The sequence below is a fragment of the Ornithorhynchus anatinus genome, chromosome 9, assembly GCF_004115215.2.
Source record: "Ornithorhynchus anatinus isolate Pmale09 chromosome 9, mOrnAna1.pri.v4, whole genome shotgun sequence".
Lineage (NCBI taxonomy): Eukaryota > Metazoa > Chordata > Mammalia > Monotremata > Ornithorhynchidae > Ornithorhynchus > Ornithorhynchus anatinus.
In genome coordinates, this window is record NC_041736.1 from 46,103,971 (window position 1) to 46,130,401 (window position 26,431).

Genomic DNA, 26,431 nt, shown 5'->3' on the forward strand with positions numbered 1-26,431 from the left:
CATCATTTTTTGAGAGAAGTCAGAACAGTTCTGGCCAGGCAGACAAGCTACAGTACTGTTTCTCCAGATTAATTATCTACTGGCATCATGCAGAAGATGAAAAATTTCCAACAGGGTTTGAGTCCCACAGCTGACAAAATACAGGTGATTTCTCAAAATAAAACTATTAGATTTTGCAGAAGGTAGTCAAAAAAACATGTTGTCTATTCTAAAGATCAATGCTGGGAAGGACAGTGTACGTTGGATTAACTCCCAAACAATTAGATACCTGCCAACATAAAGTGGAATAGTGAATAAGTCTATGCCAAAACTTGGTACATTTACTGGCAACTTTCTCATTCCCAAACATTAATGGATTAGTAGCCAGGCAAAATTAAAAGTGTTGGAATGACTGCTACATTCCCTGAAAACTTTTCTAATGAAACCATACAAGACCTAGCAAATAATAAACCTTCTTTTCTTTAACAAACTATGGCAAAAAATGCCTACAGCCCAGATTAAGAGTGCATGGTCGTATGTTGGGAATGACATTGCATTTTGAATTTCTACTGATGGGCTTTTCTCTCTGCAGGTAAAATAACGAGAAGGAAGAACCACTAATGGAAGTAATAGTCAATAAGTTTTAAATAAGAATCGGAAATATGGCCTTATGATTAGAGCCAAAGATTTAGGTGGTTTATGGGTTAGACATATAGCTCTCTCCCCTCCGCTCACCCGCCCCCCCCCCCCCCCAGCCTTGCAGTTACCTCAACTAGCAGAAGTGCTGTGAAGATTAATGAGATAATGCTCATAAGGGGTTTAGATCCTGGGGAGACAGCACTAAATAATTATGAACTTTTATGATGTAGTAACCAAAATCAACAGAAAGGTGGTTGGGATCATTACAGCCAAGTCTGGAGCATTAAAAAAAGCAAAGGAGTAATAGTCCGTGCAGGAAAACTAGCCCTGCCTCCTAATATGGCTTCCGGGATGGATGCAGTTTGCAGGGTAATTTCAGCTTTTGGAATCAGAGAAAAATGTCTTGAAGACAATAACACCAGGCTTCACTTATCGGGATGATAACCCGCCGATCTGATAGGCCTTTTATATCTCTGGTATTCCAGAGCAAAATCTTTCTTTTTCATGTTAGAGGTTTTGAAGTAAAACTCTAGCATAGCTGACAGGCTACAACTGAGACGCGTTATTGAGAGCCTGTGCAAATGGAAACAGAGCCCTTTGGGTCAGCAGAGTTCCTAAAAATAAATGATTGGGTGAAACTAACCATGACCAGAGTTTGTGTGTCTGTGTGGTGGGGGGTTTGGAGGAAAAAGGGAGGGAGTGTTGTGTGCTGATCGTGGCTGGTGGGGGTGATGGGGAGGACCTGCAGCTTGTCACCTGTCACGCAATGGGAAAGTCACAGTAGCCCAATGGAAAGTGCAGCTTTGTTTCCCACATCCGCTGGGGACTCCCAAGACTCCACTCCAAGGGTAAAGGAAATAAACATCAGAGATGCAGAAACAATACAATAGATGTGAGAAACAACAAGAAATTGTTGACAACCAGACCCACCTCCACCCTCTCCCTCACTCCCGTTCTCACCACACCACCCCAATGTCATTTTCTTTTGTATCTCAATAAGTTCCTGAACTGTGATAGCCAGTAATTCCTTCACTGATATATTAAGATAAGGATCTAAAGCCCTTTCTCTACTCCTATCTGCACCTGGGAAAGTAGTCTGGCAGATACAGACTGTAGTTCTTCAGGTTCTGAGAAAGATTTTTGTCCTTTTTGATTGCCCTCTGAGATGATGATGGGTATGGATAGTTAACTGTGGCTTTTGATTAGTCTTTTTTGGCACCGATCTTACCTCGCTTTGCAACATTATAATTTAATCAATCAAGGTGACCCTATAAGGTAGGTTATACTAGGCCAATTTAGTGATAAGGGAATTAAGACCGCAAGGGATTGAGTAATGTGTACAAGACATTAATGACAATGGCGGAAATAGATTTGGTATTCTCAGGCCCTCAATTTCTAATCCTCTTCTGAGCTTTCTCAGATGTCCAATTTCTGTTTGATAGAATCTGTATCTTCCCTGTTTGATGGTAAGATCCTTGAGGGCGGGGACTAAGTTTTATACTTTTGTTTCATGCCCTCAGTTCTTTGCAAACAAGAGGCAATCAAAAATGCTCATGATGAATGATGGTGCCACACCTTCTAGACCACAGTTTTCAGTAGGAGTGGTGAATTTCTGCCACTTCAGTCACATGATTAGAGAAGCAGCGTGGCTCGGTGGAAAGAGCCGGGGCTTTGGAGTCAGAGGTCATGGGTTAAAATCCTGGCTCGCCCACTTGTCAGCTGTGTGACTTTGGGCAGGTTACTTAACTTCTCGGTGCCTCAGTTACCTCTTCTGTAAAATGGGGATGAAGACTGCGAGCCCCACGTGGGACAACCCGATTCCCCTGTGTCTACCCCAGCGCCTAGAACAGTGCTCGGCCCATAGTAAGCGCTTAACAAATACCAACATTATTATGATCAAATCATAAGGTGAATCAAGCAACGATTCACTATGCTGTCGGTAAATTACGGCTTCTCTAATAATAATGGTATTTGTTAAGTGCTTTCTAGGTGCAAAATAACGTACTAAGCTCTGGGGTAGAAACAATGCGATCAGATTGGACACCCTCACGATCTGAGGGGGAGTGAGAACAGGTATTTTATCCCCATTTTCGAGATGGGGTAATTGAGGCCCAGAGAAGTTAAGTAACTTGTTCAAGGTCACACAGCATGCAGGGGACAGAATCAAGATTAGACACCAGGTCCACCGACACCGAAGTCTTAGCTCTTTCCATCCTGCCATGACGTTTCCTCAGCGGTGACGCAGTTGCTTGTGCATTCATAGTTTCTGTGTTCTTGCTCCCCGTGGCAGAGAAGATGCATTTTCCCTCTGTACTCGAGATCCTAAATTATTAAGTGTCTTAGGTACTTCCAGTGAGTATGTTAGTCTTTGGAGTTAAATTGGGTATTTGTAGAGAGAACCATGCACATCCCTCCTACTAGAGAACTATTTGGAACACTCACTCCAAACCTGCCAATAAATGACTTTTTGAAACTGTAACTCATTGTCGGTAGGGAACACATCTACCAATTCTGCCATATTATACTCTCCCAAATTCTTTATGCAGTGCTCTGCACAAAGTAAGTGCTTAATAAATACCACTGGTGATAATTTTCTCTTTGGGGCCACAAAATAGGTGTTTTTAAAACACCGCCAGGAAGTTCCTCCTTGCGTGGCTCAGTGGAAAGAGCCCGGGCTTGAGAGTCAGAGGTCAGGGGTTCGAATTCCGGTTCTGCCACTTGGCAGCTGTGAGACTGTGGGCAAGTCACTTCACTTCTCGGTGCTTCAGTGACCTCATCTGTAAAATGGGGATTAATTGTGAACCTCACGTGGGACAACCTGATTACCCTATATCTATCCCAGCGCTTAGTATAGTGCTCTGAACATAGTAAGCGCTTAACAAATACCAACATTATTATTAATCTGAAGACCTCCCACTGTAATGAATTATGCTTCCCCACCTTTGAAACCTTACTGAGGGCACATCGACTCCAAGAGGCCTTCCCAGACTAAGCGCCACCTTTCCTCATCTCCCACTCCCTTCTGCATCGCCCTGACTTGCTCCCTTTGCTCCTCCTCCGCCACCCCCACAGCACATATGAACACATCTGTGATTTTATTTATTTGTTTTGATGTCAGTCTCCCCGCTCCGCTAGACTGTAAGCCCACAGGGGACAGGGAATGTGTCTGTTTATTACTGTATTGTACTCTCCCAATTGCTTAGTACAGTGCTCTGTATTCAGTAAGCGCTCAATAAATACAATCGAATGAGTGAATAAATAATTAGTGTCCATTTCTCTTGCCCTAATAGACATAGCAAACAGTCAAGCTAATCACAAGCCTGTAGCCTTCAGGGATTGAAGCAAGCTAGTAGATCCTTTGAGTCAGAGTCCCTGGGTTCTAATCCTGCTCTGCCAATTGTTTGCTGTGTGACCTTGGGCAAGTCGCTTAACTTCTCTGTATTTCAGTTCTCTCAACTGTTAAAAATGAGAATTCAATACCTTTCCTCCCTCCTACTGAGACTGTTTGTTCCTTGTGGGAGGGGGACTGAGTCTGACCTGATGAATTTGTAATTACCCCAGGGTTTAGAACAGTGCCTGACACATAGTAAGTACTTAACAAATGCCATAGTAATAATAGATCACTAACCTATCTTCTCTATCACGACTTCCTCTAATTTTACCTTACAACTTCTCCTCTGATTCCTTTATTAGTTTTTCATATCATGCTTAGATTTTAGTAAACATTCACAAAGCCAAGGCCTCTAATGATTATAAATCCAAGTGAAAAGAGCCCAAAAACATTTGCCAAATTCATCTGCTGCCGATATCTTCATCTTAAAAATGACAGTAAAAAAATCCAGGTAAAAAGCCATGTTGATATCCCTCTCAGATTAGCCTAATCTCTATTTTTTCTTAATTTACCCTTGGAAATTCCTTTTCTCACTTGTTGATTTAAAACAATGAGGGAGACTTGTTCTAGGTAACCTCTGAAAATAATAAATTGTCTTCCTTCTAGTGGTGTTCTACTGAGAAAAGGTCCCCTATTTATCAGAAGCTATTTCTCTTATCTGGCAGGTAATAAAGGGGAAGAATTGTGTTAATATGTTCAAGAGATTGCATCTAATTAAAGCAGTTTAAACTAGCATGGTTAGGTGAAATCTGGCTAGGTTTGAGCTTTGGTCTTTCACCTTATCATCACTTCCAGATCTCTAAACTTGCTCTTTGTGATGTACACATTTTGGAAGCATGAGAACATTTTTGGAATGTCATGCCACACACTTATTTCTTAGTTAGATATTATTACAATAACAGAAACTAAAGTTTTGTGGTTCAGCTCCTCCACTGACATCTAAAGTTAGACCTGAAATATCTGCACCCACTAAAGTCTCCCTGACCCAGCCAAGTGGCAATTCAGGTAATAAGGATTTCATATGGCTGCAAAATAGTTGATGGTTGTATCGAAGAATGATCCCCAGAGGGGTTTGCAATCTGGTTTCTTTGTTGTGAATCAAGTGCTTTTTAATTCCCAAAGTTTCCATTACAGTAATAATTGTGGTATTTATTAAACCTAAACACTGTAGCAAGCACTGGGGCAGATACAAGACAATCAAGTTAGACACAGTCCCTGTCCCACATAGTTGATTGATTGATAGGACTCACAGTTTAAGTAGGAGGAAGAACAGGTATTCAATTCCCATTTTGCAAATGAGGAAACTGAGGCACAGAGAAGTTAAATGTCTTGCCCGAGGGCAAATAGCAGGCAAGTGGTGGAGCAGAGATTAGAACCCAGATCCTCTGATTCCCAGATCCATGCCCTTTCCACTAGGCCATGCTGCTTCTCTAAGTACCCCATTTATACCCTGCTAGCATTTGGATTGGCAATTTCTCACCATCTTAATCTAATTTTCAGAACCAGGAAAACAAAGTGACTAATGCACTACATTATGCATTAAACAGTTAGGGTTGTCAGGAGGTCAGGGCTTTGGAGATTGTCTTTCAGCCAACTGATGCCCCAATTTCCAAGGAAGACTATCAGAAAGGGGACATAGGGGCAGAAAAGACTGGAGGGAGCACAGAATTGTCCCATTTTTGAGTTGTGCAGGCCCCATTTCTTGACAGGAGCAGTAAACCCAGCCTATCATTAGCACTGTACTCAACCCTTGGGAGACTACAATTCAGTGAGTTGGCAAACGCAGTTCCTACCCACAAGCAGTTTTCAGTCTAGAAGGGAAGACTGACATTAACCTAAATTCCAGATAAAGAACCAGGAGCCCATACTCTCCAAACTGAAATATCTCAACTGAGTAAATGTCCTCAGATTCAGAGAACTGCTAGACCTTTGCTGATTCTAAGCTTGCTGCAAGGTATTTAGGGAAGGAATAAGTCCACCTTTCACCTGCTTAGTCATTTACAAGTAAACTGTTGGGAAATAAAATGAAAATCCTGTTTGCATGCAAATATCATTTCCCGGTGGAGATAAAAGACTAATACCAAGTGCTGACTTGTTCATAATGTTTGGGGTGCTTAGGTAGGAAGAAAAAAATATATCCACCATAAATTATCATTTTAACTTACTGAAGAAAGCCAACAAGTTACTTCCTGGATACAAGGTCTCTCTTTTGGGCCAAGATAGCAGTACTTGAAATGCATTATAGAGAAACTGCCTCATCCCATGAACACATGCAGGCAAAAACTAACTAAAATGAAAAGTCTGCTGCTACTTTGTTGTTATTGTTGAAATGAGACCATTCACATGTAGCCTATTATCAGATTTTGAATTCATATGCGTCTCCGTGAAATGCCTACTCCTTTAAGAGGGAGCCAGAGGGATGGATCAGCCTTACAGGTGAATGACATGAATAGTAAGGAGGGAATAAGATGAATATAAAATTGCTTAGAGTTTCAGATCCAAGTCTATAGGTGACACAGAAGGAAAGGAGAATAGAGTGAAGATATGAGAGATGAGATGAGAGGTTAGTCACCCATCTCCATGACATTTGATTGGAGTAGCACTCTAATCAATCAGTAATATATATTGAGCACTTACTGTGGGCAGAGCACTATATGAACACTTGGAGAATGTGGTAAAACAAAGTTTCTAGACATGATCCCTGCCCTCAAGGAGCTTACACTTAGCTGCTTCTGCTAATTTATTTTAATGTCTTATCCCCCCACTAGACTATAAGGTAATTGTGGTAGGGAGGGATAGCTCTATTGTACTCTCCCAAGCACATAGTACAGTGCTCCGCCCACAGGAAGTGCTTGATATATATATATATTGCTGATTGATGGGACTGTCATGCAGGAATGGTACCAAAGTGATGAGGGGATGAGTGCCCTACTGCCCTGATTGAGCAGAAGTGATATGGCGCTGAGGAATGTGGAAATGAGAATTCAGAGAAGGAGAAGATGCTATTTTAGAAGAGCTCTGAAGATGTAGTGAGAGTATTGGTCTGCCAGATATAAATGGAGAGGGAGTTCCACACAGAAAAAAGGGAGTGAGAGGTTAATAGGAAGAGGAGGTGAGCCATTTTTTCACGGGATCTGCTGGATAAGATCCACTAGTTGAGATTTCTCAGGTTCTGCTGGTATTGATTCACAGCATCCAGGTCTTCTTCGTGAACAAAAATGGATCTCAAGGAAGAGGGGATGGGTCTTCTTAGCAAAAACATTGAATTTGACCAATGGAGGTGTCCAGATCTGGTCCCCACAAAGTATTTCTTCCATTGTAATTATCTGGTTTGGCCCTTTCTGCCAATCAAATAAGCCAGATAATTGCCAAATCTCCATTTCACGTGGTTCTGAGTAGACCCAGAAGTCTGTTTGATGTTTAATATCTTTAATGAAAATAAAAGCATGTCAGAATAGTGACTGAAAATCTGACCCCATGAAGTTCTCGTGTTTCATGTAGTAAAGCACTTGCTGCATAAGGAGAGGTTCATGCTTCATGTTCTTAGACAGAACAGTGAAAAATGATTCTTTCTACTGAATACACTACATATGCACAGTACGCACATTTGGGGTTTTCGATCCATAGCTGGGAACCAACAAAAGCTGAAGTGCTGAAACTTACCAGGAAAAAATAAGAATTCCACTAGCTTCATTTCAACATTTAAACCTTACCTCCCTTCTAATCCAAAATGCAAACATCTACAATAAATAAACCCAGACTTCCAGATTCCAAGACTTCTGAATCCCATTTATGCTGATGGCTACCCAATTCCCAAAAATACAGCTAGAGAAAAAGTCACAGCACCTGATCCCCCAATACTCCATTCATCTTCAAAGCAAGTTCCCTCTCCATGGGAAAGCAAAGTCAATTCTTCCACCTTGAAATCCCTTTGCTTGTGCCTAAAAATAAGACGTTCCACAAATAAAACTGTGGAAAAAAAGCTTTATGCAAACTGAAAGTAAACACCTTGCTTTGAGAATTCGCTGGGTCTCCTGTCAACAGTCCAAGGGTGTAGGGTTCCCACTCACCTTTTCTACATCTAGCAATTAGCTGGGAAAACAATCCATCAGTCCTTTAACTGCAGCATAGTTAAGGAAACGACAAAGTACAGGTAGCTATTAACCTTGCTTTTAAAGGTCAATGAGAATACTCTTGTTACACACACATACACACAAAAAAAATCTCTTTGGGTGACTACTTTCTTCATGAAGTGTATGCTTTTTATTTCCTTTGAATTACGCTAGGAGATAGACGTACCTGATGTTATGGCTATTACTAGTAAATGATAAGGCTTCAAGGCTCTCCATCACCTCGCCCATTCCTACCTCTGCTCCCTTCTCTCTTTCTACCGCCCACCCCGCACGCTCCGCTCCTCTGCCGCCCACCTCCTCACCCTCCCCCGTTCTCGCCTATCCCCCCCTTTGACCCCTGGGCCACGTCCTCGCACGGTCCTGGAATGCCCTCCCTTCTCACCTTCACCAAACTAACTCTTCCCCTCTTCAAAACCCTACTTAAAGCTCACCTCCTCCAAGAGGCCTTCCCACACTGAGCTCCCCTTTTCCTTCTGCTCTCTCTATCCCCTCCTTCACCTCTCCACAGCTAAACCCTCTTCTCCCCCCCACCTCAGCTCCTCCCCCTCTCCCGTCCGACCCCCTCAAAACTGTACTCATCCGCTCAACTGTATATATCTTCATTACCCTATTTGTTTTGTTAATGAGATGTACATTACCCTGATTCTATTTATTTGCTATTGCTTTAAATGAGATGTTCTTCCCCTTGATTCTATTTATTGCCATTGTTCTTGTCTGTCTGTCTGTCTGTCTCCCCGATTAGACTGTAAGCCCGGCAAAGGGCAGGGACTGTCTCTGTTACCGATTTGTACATTCCAAGTGCTTAGTACAGTGCTCTACACATAGTAAGCACTGAATAAATACTATTGAATGAATGAATGAATGAATAATAAGATAGATGCATATGATAATGCCTTTTTATGGTATTTGTTGAGCACTTATAGGTGACAGGCACTTTTCTAAGCACTGGGGTAGATACAAGGTAATGGGGTTGGACACAGTCCCTGTCCCACATGGGGCTCACAGTCTTAATCCCCATTTTACTGATGAAGTAACTGAAGGACAGAGATGTTCAGTGACTTACCCAAGGTCACACAGCAGACAAGTGGAGAGCCAGGACTAGAACTCAGGTCCTTCTCATTCCCAGGCACACAGTCTATAGATTAGGACATGCTGTTTCTCTTCTAGGTCTTATATTTATAGGACATTTTTCTTCCAAATAACTCACATCACTTTCACATGTATTACTGTATTTATCCTCCAAGTAAACCTTGGAGCGGGAGATGGGGAGATGGGGGGGTAGATGGGGCCGACATTTTACAAGTGGGAGGCCCAGAGAGATTAGAGGACTTCCCCAAGATCACAAAAGATTCAGTGGTGAAAGTGGACCAGACCTCAACATTCTTGACCCCCAAACCAGAGCTCTTTCCACCAGACCAACGGTGAGCAAATTGTAACTCCAAAGTCACTGGCAGCTCTCTGGCTGCTCCGCAGAGACTCAAGAGATTCCTGTTCTCCTCTGGCTCTTCCAATTCAACGTTCAGGTCAACAGTATTTCTTTCCCCTTTTTTAAAGTCCCACATATCCAAGGACTGTAAGCGGGGAAACAGTACGCATTAGCTATTTCCCTGGCTTGCCTGAAGACAAGGAAATCCTTGAGACGCGTCTGGTGCTAGGGCATCATTTGTAGCCATACCTAATCCAGCTAGGTCACTCAATTAGAAATACAAGTCTGAACTACATTTCCCCAAATCCCCCTTTCTACATCACCCCTCCTTAGCCACTAATGTTAGCACTTTAGGAGCCGACTTTATGCGGTTCCTACTGGATTTTCGTGGTCACTCCTACATTAGATTAGGTACTGACTTCTATCTCATGAGGTGGAACAGCAAGAGTCATTCATTCAATCGCATTTATTGAGTGCTTGCTGTGTTCAAGGCACTGTACTAAGCTCTTGGGAGAATAAACAAACAATAAACAGGCACATTCCCTGCCTACAAGTTTACAGTCTAGAGACAGGATGACCACTGAAGTAGCCGAGCAGAACGTTCACTTTTCAGCTCCCTCCACCTCTTCCTCCCACTCATACCTCCCAAAGAGACTTTTCAGTCCTAGGGGGAGATGTTAGTTTTTGGCTCCCTGGAATCTTTCCCCCTCCCCCCATCTACCCAAGTAAGCCCCGCCCATTGGTTCTGAATGGTTCCCAGGAGACTTAGGAAATATTTGTTTCAATCTGACACTCTACAGGTAAATAGAAATTCCCAAGAGAGCCCCAAACTTTCCTGAACTTCCTTCTGCCCCTTTCACCAGTGACTCCATAGGCCACGAGAGACCATTCGGGCCCACAGCAAGCCTTCCTAGAAAACTGTGATTCCCCCACATCTCTTCATTCATTCATTCAATAGTATTTATTGAGCGCTTACTATGTGCAGAGCACTGTACTAAGCGCTTGGAATATACAATTCGGCAACAGATAGAGACAATCCCCGCCCAATGACGGGCTTACAGTTTCATCAGGGGAGACAGATGGACAAAAACAAAACAACATAAACGCGTTAAATAGAATCAAGACACGATTCTCTTCCATGACTCTGGGGTATTTGGGTCTATATCAGTCGGTTGCCCCGTGGCGAACTCGCAGTCACATATCTGCAGCACCAACTGCTCTGCAAATCCTCACGTCGGCAAATTCTAAATCATGCCACATGGTGAAATGGAACTCAAAAAGGTGATCGTGTGATGACTCCTGACTTTCCAAATATAGAGTTTTCTTCCACTGAAGGGAGACCTTACGGTCAGCGAGACTGCACCCATGACTTCGACAGATTTACAATATAAAGATGGCGATTTAAACGTGAACAAAGTCAACAGGGCAGCCATAACTCTCCACGACACTTTCTTCTGCCTACTCTTTGGAGACAACTTCTTCTACCAAAAGATCTTTATAACTAGCAAGGAATTCTTCCTTTCCTGAGTGAGGAATTGCAAAAGCAGAGAGAGAGGAGGAGTGATGGGGTCCCAGCCGGAGAGCTGAGGTCTTATCATTCCTGGCTGAAATAAACACCTAATTTCCCCAAGGGATTATCACCTGGAGACACTCTGAGACAGGAAATCCTATTACAATGTTTGGGCTCCAAAGCAGAGCTGATTGCAAATGGTTGACACCTTGAACTGGCAGGCTTCTGGTTTTTATGGGCCCTATTCTTCCATTGTCTATCTCATCAACTGTTAGGGAATCCCTTTGAAGTCAAGAAGCAGAAGCTAGATTTTGACTTCGGTTAGATAGAGCTGTTTGTTATCCCAAATGGGGCCTTACTATCCTCATCATTCCCTGGCTTTGACATCTCTACCTGCTTCTCTTCTCTCTCCCTTCCCGTCCCCAACCCTGCCCCTCATCCCCACCCAGACACCCCAGCCTCCGCAGCAACTGGCAACAGAGAGCAAGTTGCTTGAGCTGCTGTAATAATAATCTGCTCTATCACAGCAAGAGCTGCATGGAGGAACCTCCCACCCATACACTAGTAAGGAATCAGTGAAGTACCCAGAGAAATGCCTTATTGCCCGGCAACAGATACAATTTACACAATCACAAAGTTCCAGACTTTATCCAAACCATTAACCGTTATCGTCCCAAACATTCACCATTTGGACCAATTAGGGGGGTGCCCTAAAGTCAGGCTGCAGTGAGAGGAAGGAGCGTCCTGGGACTCCCCGTTCACCTACCAGAATACAGGCCTTTGCCCCATCTTTCAGTCAGCTGAAAGTTTCCAGCCCCGCTGAGTGCTCACTGTGTGCAAACCAAGTCCTGGACCCCCGGATGTGTACAATCTAGAATGAGAAATAAAATAAGCACAAATATATAATAACGTTGGTATTTGTTAAGCGCTTACTATGTGCAGAGCACTGTTCTAAGCCCTGGGGTAGATGCAAGGTCATCAGGTCGTCCCACATGAGGCTCACAGTCTTCATCCCCATTTTACAGATGAGGTAACTGAGGCACAGAGAAGTTAAGTGACTTGCCCATAGTCACACAGCTGACAAGTGGCAGAGCCGGGGTTCGAACCCCTGACCTCTGACTCCCAAGCCCGTGCTCTTTCCACTGAGCCACGCTGCTTCTCACATACGTTTGGGCAGGACAAGAAGTCATTGAAAATTTAATCCCTTCAGGTCAGTAGTCAAGAAATCAACCATTAAACGTTTAGTCATCAGTGTCAATGAAACAAATCAGTGATGAGGACAGGCCCCTCCTCCTCCGGACAATAAGAGTCTGGTCCAAGTGAACAGGCCGGTTCTCCTTGATTGGCCGGAGCACGGAATATGAACCCTGCAGGGACCCGGTTTCAGTGAGGGAATGAGATCCCTCCCTTGAGTCTTGCTTCCCACATTCAACACCTTCAGTTTCCTTGGAAATCCCATAGTGTTTGGTAAGTGCCCTTCGATTTCCAGTTGTCTAATAAATATGCAGACACTAATTATAATATTGTGAATTTTTAATGGTCATCTGTTAAGTACTTACTTTGTGCCAGGTGCTGTACTAAGTGCTGGGGTAGATCAGGTTAATCAGGTTACACCCAATCTCTGTCTCTCATAAGGGCTCACGGTCTTAATCCCCATTTTAAAGAGGAGCTCACTGTGGCACAGAGAGGTTAAGCAACTTACCCAAGGTCACACGGCAGACAGGTGATAGAGCCGGGATTAAAATCCAAGTCTTCCGACTCCCAATCCCGTGCTCTTTCCACTAGGACATCCTGCTTCTCTTGAATAGATAGAGCACTTAGTTTTCTAAAGCACTTTTTATGTTACTTGTTTTGATTTTTCCTCGCAACACCTTTGGTGCAAGATAGATGATGAGGAAACCAAGCCCAGAGGGGTTAAGTGATTAAACTCAAGATCTCGTAGAGGCCGAGATGGGGCTAGAACCCTGGTTTCCTGACTCCCAGTCCCTCTGGTCATGTTGCCGCAAGTTCTATATTTCATTCAATCATATTTACTGAGTACTAACTGTGTGCAAAGCATTGTACTTAGTGCTGGAGCGATTAAGGAACTCCAAGGTTCCCGTTCCCCCATTCTCTTTCTCCTGCCCAAATTCAGGCCTCATCTCAATTTCACATATTAAGATTTTAATTAAAAAGATTTTATTTCTACCCAAATCCCCCTGGCACAAGCCCAATCCAAAATGTCCAGCTAACACTAGTGGTCATGAATGATCTCGGCTAAACTTTAGAATAGTATCTTCAGTCACATCCCTCTCCCCAACCCCTGCACCAAGACCAACCCAGAAATCCTGGTGGCAGGACATCCCCCCGAGGGTCACGGATCCCTTCCGATTTTCTGTCCCCCGACTCAGTGTCGCACTGGGTAGCTTCAGTTGGACTAGCGGTGGGGTAACGGGGACAGTAGAACTGGCAAGACTCTAAGGTAACTGCTGTCAATCAGCCAGACTCCCAGACCAGGACTGCCAGGTAACTGCTGTCAATCAGCTAGACTCTCGGGCCAAATGGAGGAGTGCAAAAGGATACCATTCAATGCCAAAGCCTCTTTGTCAACTTAACCCCAGCATCATTTTTCATGTGGGAATGTGAAAAGAGGTCTAATGACCAATTAGCTTGACAGTGACACTGTGGCCCCGATTAAGCCCAAGGCAGCTACCATGACAGTTTTTTCAACCTACCATTAGCTTTGGCCTTTGAGGACGTATCCATTGTTATTTCCATGGGTAGCCCAGGTTTCAGAAAAATACAAATCATTAGTGACTGCTTCTGATTTGCTTATTTTTTAATTTAGCTCACTGAATCACCCTCCCTGTAAAATTTCCCTTTTTCTCTCCCAGGTACTCTAGACTCAACTGAATAGAACTGATAATTTAAATCTAGACTAGGTGCGCCTTACGCGGCCCACTTTTTTTATGGTATTTGTTAAGCGCTTATTGTCAGGCCCTCTACTAAGCACTGGGGTAGATACAAGATTGGACACAGTCCATGTCCCACATGGGGCTCACATTCTTAATCCCCATTTTACAGATGAGGTAACTGAGGCAGAGAGAAGTGAAGTGACTTGCCCAGGATCACACAGCAAGCGTCAGCACTCCACCCCATCTTGGTACCTACCAGCCTGTGTCTTTCTCTTCCCATCCCGATAACTAGTACGTGAAAGTCCAACGAGAACCGGATGAGATAGAATAACCGCCTAAACGCAGGCTTCTCGACTGAACTTTGATACAATTTAATATTTTTTAGGGCTAAGCAGACAATTATTCAGATCCATTAACTTAATCCATTTCCTTCCACCATAGTCTTGATGTAGATAACGAATCTGTACAGTAGATTGAAGCTACACCATAGAATAAAATGAGGTCACATAAACAAGCACAAGCTAGTCACCTGTTATCAAGAAGGGGATAGAAAAGGAAACAAAAGGCATAGTTTTGTAATGGTGCAGATGAAACACTCAGTGCGGATCTGGTCTCCACATTGCATTCTGTTGGGGGATTTGGCCAGCTCTGCTGCTGTATTTTCTCTGACTGCGCTAGACATAGATGTCAATCACACAGCTCCTCAGCTTTTGTCTGGCTAGAGCTTTGATCAAGGGGTTCTAATCTTTTCAGGTTATCTTATGAAAGCTATCGATTCTCTATCCCACCAAGCCTCTTGATTGCTCTTCTCTGTATCTGGGGAGGACAGTCAAAACAGCACTCAGGATTCCAGATGTAGTCGTACCTTGGTTTTGTATAGTGGCTGATTCCCTTTTGTTTTGTTCCATTTCCCTTTTCTCACCATGCTCAATTACTGGATATACTTTGTACCTGGGTATGTGGCCCTCTATGTATATTTTATTATATTTAACAGGAGAGGCAGTTCCTCCCAAAGGCATAGTACAGTGCTCTGCACAGAACAAGTGCTCAGTAGATACCAATGATTGATTGTCTCCCCCGATTAGACTGTAAGCCCGTCAAAGGGCAGGGACTGTCTCTATCTTTTGCCGATTTGTACATTTCAAGCACTTAGTACAGTGCTCTGCACATAGTAAGCGCTCAGTAAATACTGTTGAATGAATGAATGATTGATGCTACTGAAATGGCTTGGACTCCCTCCAACACTGAAGAGGCTCAAAGAACCCCAGCCCAGATTCCTGTAGAGAATTCAGTTGACTGCTCCTCACTATGATCTTTTAAAAATATTCTTGGCAAAATATTCAAAACAGGTAAAACATGAACACCCTAGTGTGTCTTCATTTATGAAGCTATGAAATAAAATGAAAAGATTATATATCATCTTCAGTTTAAATAGTACCTTCCCTCCAAGTTGCTCAAGGCACACACCTATGGTGTCATTTGTCTTCACAATATCTGACTGATGTGCCAGATGGGGTGGTGGGGGCCGGCGGGGAGGAGAATAACCCACAGAGAAGAAATCTACCCAACACCACCCAGTTAATTGGTAACTGAGTTGAGACTTAAGTTCAGGTTTCCATATTCAGTGCTCTCCTCATGATCATTACCCATGATCTCTGAGCCAAGTTGCAGAGTGGGAGTGTGAAACAATCTTCAGAGGTGGCATGATGACCCACTAGTTCACATGACTGTAAAATCCCCTTCATTCCTCCTATTTTTCCCAAACTGAAGTGAAAAGGGTACATCCCATTGCTCAAGAACATTTAACTTTAGGGGCCTTAGAGATCATCTATTCCATCCCCCCGCATCCCCTTAGCTATTCTAGGCAAATTATTGCTGCTCTTATTCTAAAAGATCTCTAGGGCACCCTATGTAGCCCATTTCACTCCCTCCCTTCACCGGGTCACCAACCTCTCTGCATTATAACTCTTCACAAATACAAGGCCACTTATTAACTCATTTCTTCAGGCTTCTATCCTCCAGATTCAATAATCAAGACTCCTTCAGCTTTTCCCATTAGGTATTCTTTTACGGTTCTTTAATCTTGTTTGTTGCTCATCTATCATTTATCTCCAAGTTCCTTGCATCTTCTTTCAATTTGAAAGTCCAGATTGTTCATGGCTCCCTAATAAATATCCAAACATAGGAGGGATTGCAGTCCTACAGGTTTTCGTTCGTCTAGATACTGTGCTCAGTTTTAACAGCATTGCTGATTCTTTCCAACACGTGGCCCACTATGACCACCAGATCTTTTCCTGAAATGCTTTAAAAATGGAGCTGCTATAATATGTATTTTCACTACCTGCTTTGGCTAGATATCACCGGGGAAATAGGGAACATCTGTCCACCATGAACCATTTTGGTGGAACTCAGTATGATGTCAGAAGAAACTGCCTGTATGCACATGTGAAACTCAGGCGAGTACTTCGGTCTGAGATTTCAATAATACTAAATTTTGTAAGAATGCAACCCCCAAGTTAAAGGAGAACTGAGTGCAGAGAGAAAAGAGATGATAATGCTAGAAGGGCTTAAAGTTAGAATTATTCCTATGACCCAAGCTACGTGGCTGCTATGTCACCTTGGACAAATCACTTCACTTCTCTGTGCCTCAGTTACCTCATCTTTAAAACGGGGATTAAGACTTTTAAGCCTGCTATGGGACATGGACTGTGTCCAACCTGATTATCTTGTATCTACCGTGCTTAGTAAAGTGCTTGGCACATAGTAAGTGCTTAACAAATGCCATTAAAAAATGACTAGTAATACTTCCTTCCAATATCAATTCAGCTAAGAAATAATAGCATAGCATACACATGTAAGGACTCACCCACCTCGATAACTGATGGACCATGAGAGTGAAACATTTATGCACGAGCATGCTGTCAAAGGCATGAACACCAGATACACCGAAAGCCTGATATTCTTCAATACGCATGAGTTTGGACCAGTGTTTAAAGGAGCAGAGTATGAGCACGAGAAAGTTTAACCGCTCCTGATGGTGCTATTGTCAGAGTCCTGGGAACCCAGCTTGGATCATTTACCCTATAATAAAAAACCAAAACATAGTTCAAGATGCTAATTTTGACCAGAACCTGTTCCCAAGAGCCTTCTCAAGGATAGCATCTTAAAGTGACAACCATTTCAAGCCAATGCCCAGTCTAAACTGCAATTTATTGCAATTACCTGTCAACTCAGAGACCATGTTTGCCACCCAACTGGTTCTTGGTTTGAGTGACACAACAGGCCGATCTCAGAGGAAGACACAGTCCATGATAACATTCCCTGCCTCGCAATGATTATGGTCCTGTCAATCTTCATTATTATTATTTACAACAACAATAATGCTGTTTGTTAAGTGCTTACTACATGCCCAGGACTACACAAAGCACTGGGGCAGATAACAATGGAATCACATCCAACCCAATCCCTGTCCCACATGGGGCTCATAATCGAAGAGAAAAGGACTGGTATTTAATCCCCATTTAATAGATGAGGAAACAGGCACAGAGAAGTTAAGTGGCTTGCCCATAGTCACACAGCAGGGTGATGGCAGAACTGTGATTAGAACCCAGGTCCTTTGACTCCCATCCCCGGGCTCTTACTGCTAGAACACTCTGCTTCCTGGCTCTTCCAATCCAGATCCTTTCCCCTTTCCATCTGCAAAGATCAGCTTGACTTTCCACATTTCAACCAAAATTGAATACGTCTGAATTCAGCAGTACGGATTCACTGAAAGAGAAGAGCAAAGTGATCTGCTGAATCTTTCAATACTGCTTTCCCACAAACAAATACCGTATCTCCCTGTTATCTGGGTAATCGTTCTAGCTCATCTCCAACTGTAGCTTTTAATAGCCCCAGAGAAAGTCTGGTCTACCATTTGAAAGGCCGAAGTCCTTATCCCGCACTTTATGTGGCATCATCGTAATGCCCTTAATTACTAGATTCCCAGGGAATATGTTTTCAATCATTACATTTGTGGGACTGTTTTTCAGGCCAAAATAAGTCCCCGTCCAAGTCTGAAAGAAGTGAAGGAACACTGTAGAGACGCTGTGGGCTTCTCTATTAAAGTAGAATATTTGAATTGATGATGAACTCCTAATGAAATTTCTGGATCTAGACCCAAGAGAAAGGATAAGCTGTTGAAGGACGTAGAGTTTAGCAGGACTGCGTGGCAGGAGCGAAGCCGGAAGTTAGCCTGGAGTGTCAATTTTCAACTTTTTGCTATTGATTTTGCATGGAATTTATTGGGATTTATTACAATCGAACTGAACTAGAACAAAATCGGTGGAGGGAAAGAGATGTCCACAGAGGCAGGCTATGCACCAAACCACTCGCACGTTCTCAACACAAACACACACACAAACACACACACGCAGCACTCTCCCCTGCCAGTGTGGAGATGTGATGGACAGAGATCATAAGGCAACGTAGAGGGTGGAGGGGCCGTAGGTTGCTGACCCAGCAACCTGGTTTTGGATCCCACCGTCTCTTCTGTGTCATCCCCAACACAAAAGTAACCCAGGTTCACCACTGGGGACGCCACTGTGAATGTTCCATCCTACCTCCCCTCATTCATTGTCACATCTTTTGAGCACTTAACTGTGTGCAAACCACTGTACTAAGCACTTGGGAGGGTACACGATAGCAATAAATAGTCACATTCCCTGCCCACAACGAGCTTATAGTGTAGACGGGGAGACAGACATTAATACAAATAAATAAATGTATCCCCTCCTATGCCTCTACCTCCTCCATGGAGAGCGGTACCATCTTTTGGTCCCAGGAGAACAATACAGCACCCTGAAGCTCCCACAGCATCTCCATTTTCTTCTTGAGTTCCAATACAATGGCCAATGAGGTCCCCTTTGCATCCTGGACGAGTAGCAAGTGACCGTCCGTGAATTATACCGGGAAATAGCAAATGACCTTCCGTGAATTATACCTGGATTCTAATCACAGTTCTGCCACTCATTTTATATTAATAATAACAATAAAAGTAAGCCCTTTAGTACCATTGTTATATTCCGACCACTCTACTAAGCACGGGGGTAGATACAAGATAATCGAGTTTCTCATGGGGCTCACAGTCTAAGTAGGAAGGCGAAAAAGTATTTAATCCCCATTTTGCAGATGAGAGAAGTGAGGCACAGAGATGTTAGTGACTTGTCTAAAGTCACGCTGTAGGTAAGTAATCGAGCTGGGATTAAAACCCAGGTCCTCTGACTCCCACCAGGCCCATGGTCTTTTCACCTGTTTTGTAATCTTGGGTAAGTCACAACTTCTTTGCCCTCAGTTTCCCCCTCTGTAAAATGGGGAGTCTGTCCTCCCTCCTACTTAGACTGTTAGTCCCAACTTGGACAGGAATGTGTCCAACCTATTAATTTGTATCTATCCCAGTGCTTAGAATAATGCTTGTCACACAGTGAACAAGTAACAAATACAATAATGGTAATAATAATAATTATTATTTTTAAAAGTTGCAGCTCTGCTTGGTGCATGGCATCTGCACCTCAATGCATTTGTAAATATATTTGTGACTTGAATAAACTTGCTTCAGAGGAACAAATACTGTGACCTGTAAATTGGAACACTTCCTCCAAGAATCTGCCCATGCCCCATTTAAGATCTCACGCCTCTTGGCTTCCATAGGAGCTAACAATGGGTAGCAAATTGGATAACAGTACACAGAAGAGGCTAAGGAGCAAGTGTGGGAACACAGTCTGCCTGTAATTCACACTATCCAAGTACCTGTTTTAACTGAGTCTATCTTCCTACCGCCTGACAAACCTAACGCTTTCTCCCAAAAGATGGTGGACCGTATTAACTTAGCCGCACTGTTTGGATAACCGTTTCGGTCTATTTATGGCTTTCCCCGTTGTCTGAGAATGTTGGTTCTAAAGTATTTTATAAACCATCTCTAAAGCGAACCCTAATGATTTATTTATCTTACCTATTTCCCATCCCAGACTTGCCTTTCCTTCCCTCACAGGGGCAAAATGTGCCACTGAGCTCTGGTAGTTGGGTTTCGTCCCAAAACGTCGGCCTGGAAAGTTGGCCCGTTCTCCCTCCGAACAGATAGCGTGGTCAAATATTTTAAAAGGCTTCGCTTAGGGGTGGCTGAGAGCCAAAAACAACATGAAATAAGTCCTTCTGTGTTTTTCAGATTTGACCCCAAAATATTTATTTATCCAGAAGTTGAAATTCTCACGAGGGATGAGTGAAATTCCTAGGGTAAAACATTTGTGACAGGCCAGAGTGTAAGACCGAGCTTGCCGTTGAACAGACCGGACCGCCCGAGTTAAAAAGCAGTCCCCAAAATAAATACTTTCTGTGCAAGAGAGGACAGCACTTTCAAGTCCTTCACTGACGTCTTATATTAGCAAGCCTCAAATGCAGGAATTTTTTTGACAAGGACAGTGAACCTATAGCTCCCAAGAAATGCTATATTTGTTTCTAACACAGTAAATGCATCAACCGGCTGCCAGGGCAGATACAAACCAGCAGTTTTCCAGGCCTGTCACATCCAATGGGAATCAACCTATGTAACTTGTTTTCAAGTCTGAGTCGGGCTTAATGGACCCTTTGCTGTTATTAGTGAAGGCTAGTTCAAGTGAGAGAGAACAGAAGGAAAGTCAAACAAATAATACATACATGCATCTCCCGCTCATTAACCTTATCCTCGGGAGTGTCATAAAGGTTACCTAGGAACGCTTGGCCGTGTTCTGAAGTACTGGGGTAACTCTCCAGGATGTTGGGGAACTGGAACATATGACTTTACTACCGCTAATGAGCTTCTCTCCATGACACCAGAGCCTGGCCCAAATTCTATAGGACTTTAAGTTCATTGATACAAGCTCCCCTTTCATTCATCCCTTTGACTTTTTCAGCTAAATACTGTTCGCTGCACATTCCCACCTCTCTAGTGCAGTGCTGCACCCTCAGCGAATGCTCCATCGATACTGAAGATGAGAAGGAGATCCTGTCTCTTACTTGTCTTACGTTTTTAAGTTCCTCGGTTCTTCCCGCATTCCTTCCCCGCAAATCCCCACGGGGAAAAAGGAACACATATTTTTTGGATCAAATGGCCGCTGCCACAATTTCTCTTACATCTAGTTGCTCCTTAGAACATGTTCCCTCCTTAATTATCACTTCCCATCTCTTTCCTTCATTAACTGGGAAAACACAAAATCAAGACATACTCCACAAAGCAGAAAGGTAATCCTTGAAAACATAATTGTGGCAGGAATGGCTAGATGGTGGGTATATTTTCCAATAGACCTACCTGTTACCTATTAGAATTCATTCCAGAACCAATCCTGACAAAATGTTTGAGCACTACATTGAAAATTCTTGCCATCTTCCCCTACTTCCGATAGCTAACCTGCCCCTCGCCCCAAACTCTACCCCCTCTCCAACACCTTTTTGGTCCAGTCTACCCCACCCATACTCTTTCCACTATGCAACCTTGCTCCCCTTAAATATGGCCTCGGAAAAAAGTCCTTTTTTGCCAAGCAGGTTTCGCTACGCATGCCGATATATATTCTCCATAACCACGGACGCTGTTGGTGGCTGATGTCACAGGTGTACAATTCCTTTGTTGTGGAAAATTATTTTTAACCCTGTGTCGGTGAATCCTTATGGCTCTGGGCAAGGCCATTAGGGAGGCTGTAAAATGGATTGGATTACAACTCTTTACACTGAAAGTCAGAAAAGTTGGCCTGGATCCATAGTCAAGAAAAACAGTGTAGTCTAATGAATCAATTGCATTTATTGAGGGCTTACTATGTGCAAAGCACTGTACTAAGCACTTGAGAGTGTACAGTTCAACAGAATAGGCAGACATATTCCCTGCCCATAATGAGCTTACAAGTATAGAGAGGGAAGACGATGAACAGTTCTGAAGCAAAAAGTCAGCAGTTGATTTTTGTGTGAGACATGATAGTAACTGGAGATTTTCAAAGGATGGTACTTGGTTTCAAGAAACTTTTAGATGTATCAGTCTGTCAAAGGAAAGTTTCATTTCGAACGAATCTTCAACACGAGACGACCATCTTTTGCACGCTAACTAAGCAGTCCAAGATGCTGAGTTCAAAATGGATAGCTTTCCTTTCATCACAGTGCGCATCCGTCCCGCATTAACCCAGGTAGCAGGGCACGGAATAAACCAGCGGTCCTTTTCTCCTCCTGCCTCTCCCTCTCCTGTTTCCTCTGCCACCACCCTGACAGTCGCTGCTTAGATTGCCACTTCCCCGACTCTCTAATGTAGAAGAACCGCACACAGGGCAGTTACAGAAGCAGTGGTGGCGACAGAAGCCGCAGGAAATCCCTGCAGAGGGCGAGGAACAGTCGAAGGAAAGTCCCAGAAGGCTTTAAGGCCCTCAGTCAGCTTTCCCCTGCTTACCCTCGTTCCTCTTCCACTATGACCCAACTCGCGTGCTTCACTCCTTTAATTCCAATCTACTCACCGTCTCTCGTTCTCACCATCTCCCCTCACAATCAGCAACCACGGTTCTCCCATCTTCAAAACCATTCTAAAAGCCCATCTCCTTCAGAAGGCCTTCCCTGATTAATCTCTCATTCTCCCCACCTTCCCCTCATCCTCTACTTCTTCTCCAGCATTTCCACATAAGCGAAACACTAGAGTATTCACTCCTACTTTCTCTCCTAACAATAATAATAAACATGCTATTTGTTAAACGCTTCCTATCTGCTAAACACTGCATTAAGTGCTGGGGTTGATGCAAGATAATCAGGTAGACACAGTCCCTGTCCCATACAGGACTCAGTCTAAACGAGTCTTCTACCAATCATCTACAAATCTTTAAACTCCTTTGCTTCCCCCTACTTGAAATTAACTGTCTCTCTCATTAGACTGTAAGATTCTTGAGGTGAGAATTGCATCCATTAGCTCTACTGTTTTGTACTCTCCCAAGCCCTTAGTACAGTGCTCTGCACCCAGTAAGCACTCAATAAATGCTATTTATTGATTGTGTACTGGATGCAGTCGAGATGAAGAGATGTGGGTAGGGCACCTGCGGCCCTCACCCACTCCATCATGTGGGTGTATGTTTTTGTGTCTTTTCTGACTTTTTGCCCCGTCCCCCCAGAATCTTCAACCTCTAGAAACTGCCGAGATTTCCAGCTTTCATGTCCCACACTGTGCTCCGCAAAACATGGTCGCTATCCATCCTCCGTAGTAGAATACCATCTTGTTTTCACTTCACGGAGTAAGAGCTCAGAAAATAGGATGGATTGATTCACCTCCATGGTCACCTTACAGACACTGGTTCATAGTGCCATGATGATGCCGCTCCTATTTTGTATCCAAGATTAGTAGCAGTTCCCTCTGATTTGTCCCTGAAAGTTTCCTTTTCAATATGCAGGAAGGTAGCCGTAACTCTTTGTTTTCTTTCTCTGTTGATCTCCCAGGTAATCGTCTATTATAAGAAATGTTAAACCCCCAGGGTAAAATACGTAATAGAAATAAGAAGATCTAGACCTCCCACACCATGAAAATCAGGATTATTTATATAATATGTAATGACAGCAGATCATAACAACACCTCAGCCAGAGACAAAAAAAAAAAAAACAACCTTGTAGGCTCCCGAGACCTAATTGTTGCTTTCCCAATCTCAAAATCTTTTATTCCCAAATCATTTAACCATGAATTCATCCGGGCAGGGTGAATGCATTTCAGAACCAGACCTATCAAATCGTAATTCTGATGGAAATCACCCTGGTTTAGGGAAGCTAAGAGTCACTTTTACTTTTTCCATCTGGTCATCTAAATTGAGTCGATCGTAAAATGGATGAAGGTCTGTAACTTTAAGAACTACAAAGGAAGCAGAAAGGATGGACTGTAACACCTCACCCTTCTCTTCCTGCTTGAACCACACAAACAAGGAGAGGGGTTACTGCCAGCAAGGTGGGCAGAAGTGTCAGGAGGGCAAGCAGAAGCAAGCTGAACGTCACCAGGTAGCATTTAGTAGGTTTTCACGGACCCTGGAACAGACCCAGGTCCTTCCATGTAGGCACCGACCATCTGTGAAGTGGCCGGAGAGACTCACCTGGAACTTTAGCAGCTTGCTGCTTCGAAGACTGAGGCTCAGGCTTAGTGGGTAGAGCACAGGCCTGAGAATCATAACGACCTGGGTTCTCATCCTCTGTCTGCCAAATAAATAAAATTGTGGTATTTGTTAAGCGCTCACTATGTGCAAAGCACTGTTCTAAGCGCTGGGGGATACAAGGTGATCAGGTTGTCCCACGTGGGGCTCACAGTTTTTTTAATCCCCATTTGACAGATGAGGTAACTGAGGCACAGAGAAGTTAAGTGACTTGCCCAAGGTCACAGAGCTGACTAGCGGCGGAGCTGGGATTAGAACCCGGGACCTCTGACTCCCAAGCCCGCGCTCTTTCCACTGAGCCACGCTGCTTCTCTACTTCTCTGTGTCCCATGTGGGACAGCGACTGTGTCCAACCTGATTAACTTGTATCTACCCCAGTGCTTAGAACAATGCTTGGCCCAGAGTAAGCACTTAACAAATACCATTGTAATTATTATTATTATTAATGCACACCAAACTAATGACTAAAAGTCAACCTCTCCAGCTGCCCTTGTCCTTTTTTGCCTCTATTTCTTGCTAAAATGCTGTTCCTCAAGGACAACACCCAATTTTATTTTTCCACTTCCAAGTAACTTTTGCCTCCCATTCCAACTCCAAATAGAGTTCAGAGTAAATGGCATAAAAATTGGTAGATTTTTCTCTTCTTAACCGTGGCATCATCTAAGATTTCTGTAATATTTTCCAGGCAGTGACCACTTCACTGGTACTTTTTGTAGAGGACAGAGAAGAGATGGGGACTTGGAGCCCTAAGAATAATAGGGGCTAATTAACCAAATTTTCCTGATCAGGCATAGCACTTTAGGAATAATACCACTTGCCCCCTCACTCCCACTAATTTTCTTTCAATCCGGAAATAGGAAGAGAACCAAAGTTCTCCAAAGCTGGAATGCTGTCCAACCTTCTCCACTGCTATGAGGCCCAGGAATTCCACAGTAATAACAATAATAACTGTAGTATTTGTTAAGTGCTTACTATGTAAGAGTAAGCTTAGAGTAGCAACATGGCTCAGTGGAAAGAGCAGGGGCTTTGGAGTCAGAGGTCATGGGTTCGAATTCCGGCTCGGCCACTTGTCAGCTGTGTGACTTTGGGCAAGTCACTTAACTTCTCAGTGTCTCAGTTAACTCATCTGTAAAATGGGGATTAAGACCGTGAGCCCCACGTGGGACAACCTGATTCCGCTGTATCTACCCCAGTGCTTAGAACAGTGCTCAGCACATAGTAAGCGCTTAATAAATACCAACATTATTATTATTATTACTATGTGCCAGGCACTGTACTAAGCACTGGGATAAATACAAGATGATTGGGTTGAACACGGTCACTGTCCCACACGAGGTTCACTGCCTTAATCCCTATTTTACAGACGAGGAAACAGGCAGGGAAGTGACTTGCCCAAGGTTACACACCAGACATGTGGCAGAAGCAGAATTAGAACCCAAATCCTCTGACTCCCAGGCCAATGCTAAATGCCCCATTTGACTCCTTGAGCAGTTACACCAGCATCATTACATCAGAGAAGCAGTCTGGCTTAGTGGAAAGAGCAGAGGCTTGGGAGTCAGAAGTCGTGAGTTCTAATCTTGGTTCCGTCACTTGTCAGCTGTGTGACTTTGGGCAAGTCACTAACTTCTCTGTGCCTCAGTTACCTCATCTGTAAAATAGGGATTAAGACTATGAGCCCCACCTGGGTTAACCTGATCACCTTGTATCTCCCCCAGTGCTTAGAACAGTGCTTTGCACATAGTAAGTGCTTAACAAATACCATTATTATTATTATTTGCACTAAACTCATTGTGTACTGGCCAGACTGGAAAGAAGAGAATCTCTGAGGAAAGTTCCGGGAAAAGAGAGCCTCCTAGCTTTGAAGTCATGTTCGCCTCAGTGCAGCTAGGCTGGGTATGGCACACAAGGAGAATGAATGTCAGTTATCCAAAATGCTGAATGATCAGCTAAATCTGGGAATTGAAAGCCAAGAGGACAGGGAAAACTTTTAAGGATATGATAAAACCAGGTCTGAGGGTCATCCTGTATTTAAACACTAGTGGGATTAGGTGCTGCCGGTAAACCTCTAAGGGACACTGTAATCAAGAAATAAGCGCCTCTTTTGGAGCGGAATCCACACATCAATCGATGGCATTTAATGAGCACCCAAAGTTTGCAGACTTCTGCAGTAGGTGCTTCAGAGAGTTCAAACAGGGTGACTAAGATACGATCCAAAACGCTCATAAGTAGCAGGGGCGACAATCACAAAAATAATTTATAGGCAGGATTGATCCATCGGATTGTCCCAATACCATC